Source organism: Oncorhynchus masou, chromosome 17, assembly GCF_036934945.1.
Source record: "Oncorhynchus masou masou isolate Uvic2021 chromosome 17, UVic_Omas_1.1, whole genome shotgun sequence".
NCBI lineage: Eukaryota > Metazoa > Chordata > Actinopteri > Salmoniformes > Salmonidae > Oncorhynchus > Oncorhynchus masou.
The window spans coordinates 22592838-22597792 of NC_088228.1; the positions used below are offsets into that span (position 1 = coordinate 22592838).

Below are 4955 nucleotides of genomic sequence, written 5' to 3' on the forward strand. Positions count from 1 at the left end.
ACAATAATAAAGAGAAAGGAATATTGAAGTTAAGTACCTGACAGACATAAAACGCAAATAGCTATATCCACAAGACTGACCAAAACTTTGATCAAATCACCCCCCAAAAAATGAAGGGAACATTTTCTAAACTAAGGCTAGTCGCAACGCGATGCAAATATTGCCATGTAACGGATGACTGAAAACAATATAGGCAAACACACAGGAAATAATAAAAGCGATAAATTGTATGATTATTCAGATTGAATATCGCAATATGAAACGAATTAGCCACAACAATGTTCTCATCATGGTTGTATAGCCCGAGCGCACAACAAAGAAAACCAGACAACCTTATTTGAAACAGCATTTCAAGTAATATTTGCACTGTCAAAAAAAATCATTAGGAAACAGAATCAGCTAAACGACGGAGGGAAGTGAAGTGGTCAGAATATTGTAATATGAATGAAGGGGAAACGTCTTCCCTTGATTAAACATTCCACACAAGGCATTGACTAACCTACAAATATTCAAAATAATGAATGCATATCAAAAACTAATCTAAGATGCATACAGTGAAACCGTGAGTGCGTGAGCGAGATATTGATCCTAAACCCATATGTTCAAACACTTGTTATTTACCGTTTATTTCAATTACCATACCATGCCACCATCTGCATGGCAAATTAGCATCCAGTCAAGTGTTTATTAGCAAAACAAAATATAAACTTTAGTAGGGACGTGATGGAGGGGATGTGGTGGGGGGGCCATTCTGCTTTTGATAAAGAACGAGGAATTAGTAGCCTAGCTTATATATCGATAGGATTTAATAGACCAAGGGTCATCAAGACGATGCGATAGAGTAATCCATAGTTAATTTACTATCTATGTCATCTGGGTTTGTGTAAGTCTGGACCAAACGGAGGATCAGTAGCATATCAAGTTACGATATTTAATGCATATCATGACGTTAATAATTCCCTATTGATCAAATATGAAGAGTAGCCTAATTTGAGTAAATCTTCGATTCTTTCTCCTTTCCTTCGCAATAGTTCAGCTCTCGAACCACACAGAGAATAAGAAGCTCTACTATTTGCTAAGTGTTTCATTCCGCCTGCTTGCTCTCCGGTTTTTTAATTCCAAACAGCGTTCAAATCCAGATTAAAATAACTCTAGCTATTGATCCGTGCTCTGGATTCGACATTAATTTTAGTTCAGTTCTCACTTTGCAAGAGGATCAATGGGAAGCAATAACAGCTGACATCGCTGCTGAAAGGGACAGAAAAGAAGGACTGGGGGGGAAATCGAAACGCTAACAAATAAATAATGTGTTACTTTTCTTCCGAATCGACTTTGATTTTTTTGCTTGACTCTTCCCAGGCCACAGTGAAGAGACGCAAAGCAAAGACGGAGTAGACAATCATTTCAATAGGCTAAGTGGAAAATTCATCTATATTCTAGGCGTACATGAAGTTGATTAATTCACATAACATTGTCCTTTAGCAACAAGGACTAAATAGCCTAAAAATAAGGATAACAATCCCAACAGGTGTAATATCGGTTCAAAACTGGACTTGTTAAAGATATTTTTCTTAACCTCATTCTTCTCTACAAATTATTGCGCTGTGAAAAGATCAGGTGTCTATTTCACCTGCTACTCAATGATTTTAGAATAACCAAAATATCCTTATTCGTCTGCAGAGCACACAAATTGATATTTAGAGGTTCATCACATAACAGGCGTACCATCTAAATGATGATGTATCAATTAGCCTAAGATACTAAACCATATGCCAAAACCTAACTTTTTACTTGTTGAAAACCTACCATGATTAGAGAAATAACCAGACGCAGAAATAGGCCTACTGCGAAAAAATTAAACGCATGTCAAAGAGCATGTTAGGCCTAGCACTTCCTTTTTGATGTCCATAATTCAACATAGGCTAATAGAAAAATTGGAAATTTGAAAAAAGTGTGAGACTATGCTGATAAACTATGCTGATAAATCAACTAAAGCGATGAAAGTGTGTTTTAGTGGAAAATAAAACGGGTGAGTAAGCCTATAGGAATAAATTAGGCAATACTAATGATGACCGTTTTTTAAACGTCATGTTTGTGAAATAAGAATGTTAAAGTTTTCAAAAATCGAAATGGCCTATTATAGCCTACACACTTAGACTATATCAATTAGGCCAATATTAATGTCATAAAAATATGGAAACGTTTCTCTGCGTCGACTGGTGGATATGACTCTCATAGGACTCTAATCTTTCCAGTTGACAAAAAAAAGATCAATTGCATCCCTCCGTTATAACAGCTATAAAGATTATATGGCATGTCAACATACACAGACAATTTATTATATTTTGAAAGCAAACATTTTAGATTAAAAGGATCACGGATGAAAAATATAGGCTCGGCTACTGTTGAAAGACACAAGGCACCTTGCTAACCTTGTTCAGTTTTAGCTTACATTTTATTTAAAACGTTTTATAATTATTATATAATATCTAAAACGTTATATTATAAGATGATTGAAAAATTATAAAACGTTTTATTAAGTCAAATTAGATTGATATTTTATAAACTGCTCATGAAAGTTAAAGGTTGTTTTCTTTCTTTCCAAAACTATTATTTCTATGTTTATTTTCTTGAAGAAAAGCCGCATCGTCAACCGCTTATCGTTAGCGAGCGAGCTGCACTTGATCGATATCATATTTTGTGTATTCATCAACTGTGAATTAACCTAAACGCCTTACGCTTTGGAGCAACTCGTTTACAACTAGTCGGTTAAGCGGAAACCTTCCAGTTTGTAGCCAGTCATTTGGGGCAGGATGTAAATTGTAGTGGTCTGTAGTAAACAGGTGTTTCCCTATTCTTTCTCTCGGCTCCCTCTCAGAATACTTCTCCGCTAGTTTTCGATTCCAGGATTTTTTATTTCCGATGATTAAAGTGAACATAATTGATGCTTAACGGAACCTTAGTCAACACGTAGGCTACCTGCTCTCTCTCTCTCTCTCTCTCTCTCTCTCTCTCTCTCTCTCTCTGTCTCTCTCTCTCTCTCTCTCTCTCTTTTCTAACACAGGGAGAGAGAGAGAGAGAGAGAGAGAGAGAGAGAGTGAGTGAGTGAAAAAAACATTATGTTACCAAGTTTAGAGAAAAGGCTCAATTAATCTTTTAACTAATATACTTCACTAACACGGTTTAGATTATGTTAAAATATTACTTTTCCAAATAGCAAAGGTTTAGCAAAACAATGGTGAGAGATGTGTTCATTGTGTATGGTGCTGTGCAGACAGTGGTAGGGCCACTGTTCGGTCATTAACTTAAAGCATGGCTTTGTTTAGTTTAATAAGCATTAAAGGCTACGGTAGATAATGGGTGTTTTTAAAATAGTCAAAGGCAAGTATGGTTATAATCACCTTATTACACGGAAGCTTAATTGGGGTTTTGTACAAAGACATCAAAACGTTGACTTTTAATCTGTGACGAGTCATATTTCTCCACGGTATTCGTTGGATGACTAAAAGTAGTTCACGCGCATTAGATGGAACAATGTTGTAACATCTTGGACATGTTCCCCACTGTAGGCCTTGACTAAGGTAGCGGACACAACTACTCCGAATTTTCAACTACTGATAGGCCTACCTCGATTTAAAGTAAAACTATAGGTGTTGACTATATGGAGGTTATATGTCAGGTGATTTGTCCTTTCCATAAGTGATGATACCTTTTCCGACCTAACTTGAACAGAGGACCGCATAAAAACAACGTTCAAAACATGAGGTAAAAATTACAACTCAGGACCAAAGCAAGAGGTAAAGTTTAACAGTTACACTGACTTTGAAACGTGTGGAAACGCTCCTAATGATTCAAACCAACGGGTTCAGAAGTTAGAATGCAAAGCATTTTTGGGGAAAAAGTAGGGTAGCCTAACGCATGCATCACATGGGCTGATGATAAAAACCCCAAACGCTAGTCTTAAAAAAGATGTGCAATTCTCAATGACTGTAAACAAGATTCACATTTCAAGAGGCAGAGTTGACGACCACACAATCAGTAAGTACTACGATAATTAATACACGAGTTCACGCTTAAAATAGTCGGATAGCCTACAGCCAGATTCGTGGTGCGTTAAAAGTTGGACGACAACAAAAGAGTAGAACACAACGCAATCACAGTCTAAACATTCGGAGTACTTACGTTGTTATAAACAATCCCTTTGAAGGTCGTAGATTTCGTTTATCCTCAAAACCGAAACTTTTCAATTGCAGGCTGGCGAAAGCACCGGAGATAACGGAGTCGCATGGAAAGGAAAGTAGGCTAGTTAACACCTCGTTGCAAGGTTGCTGTGGAGCGAGGCAGGCTGTGCCAGCTCTTGTGTTCAGAGTGGTATCAGTTGCATGTATCGCTGAGAGAGGGAATATGCGTGGAGTCTAGGAATAACGAGGAAAAAGCAGAGATTGAATCTAAGGTAGATGTGTCGCTCGCAAACAGTGTTTTAGGTGCAGTGCTGCCTCTCAGCGCTGGGTTTGCTCAATGACTGACATTCTCTCCTTTCCACTTTCCCCCATTCGCAGTTCCCCAGCCCCCTCTCTCCGTCCGTCTTCCCCAGGGTGGGTTTTAGTGAGCTTTGTGAACAGTGAATGAATTATCTTCCGTCTTCGCTGTATAAGAGACCAGTGGAAATGAAGTCCACTTCTAAACAAAAGGTACATCAAAATGCATATTATTTCCAATCAAAGATATGATTACGCACAGCGCACGCGTTACAGTAGCAGTGAAATGACAAAGTTCTATACGTGGTGAACTCTCAAAACAAGCTGCTTATGCAAAGCAATGAATTAGCCTACTGTGTTAAATACAAATTAAAAGGTGTTGAAACTGTCAGGGCCAGTTTTAAATGTATGAAAAGCCACAACTAGTTTGCCCGGGACACAAAATACCCCCACATTCCCAAGAAAGCATTTAAACCA

The 4955-nt window shown here is 37.8% G+C and overlaps 1 protein-coding gene across 4 annotated transcripts in view; it reads right to left on the reverse strand.

The window, feature by feature from the left end:
* LOC135558706 (E3 ubiquitin-protein ligase RNF220-like) overlaps window positions 1-4614 on the reverse strand; it is a 198237-nt gene extending 193623 nt beyond the window's left edge. For 2 of the 4 annotated variants that reach the window (XM_064992760.1, XM_064992758.1), the window contains exon 1: window positions 4183-4614. The gene's annotated coding sequence lies outside the window, so the exon portion shown is untranslated. The remainder of the gene's footprint in view (window positions 1-4182) is intronic. The other 2 variants (XM_064992757.1, XM_064992759.1) reach the window with 2 other exon arrangements.
* Between the last annotated feature and the right edge of the window lie 341 nt (window positions 4615-4955).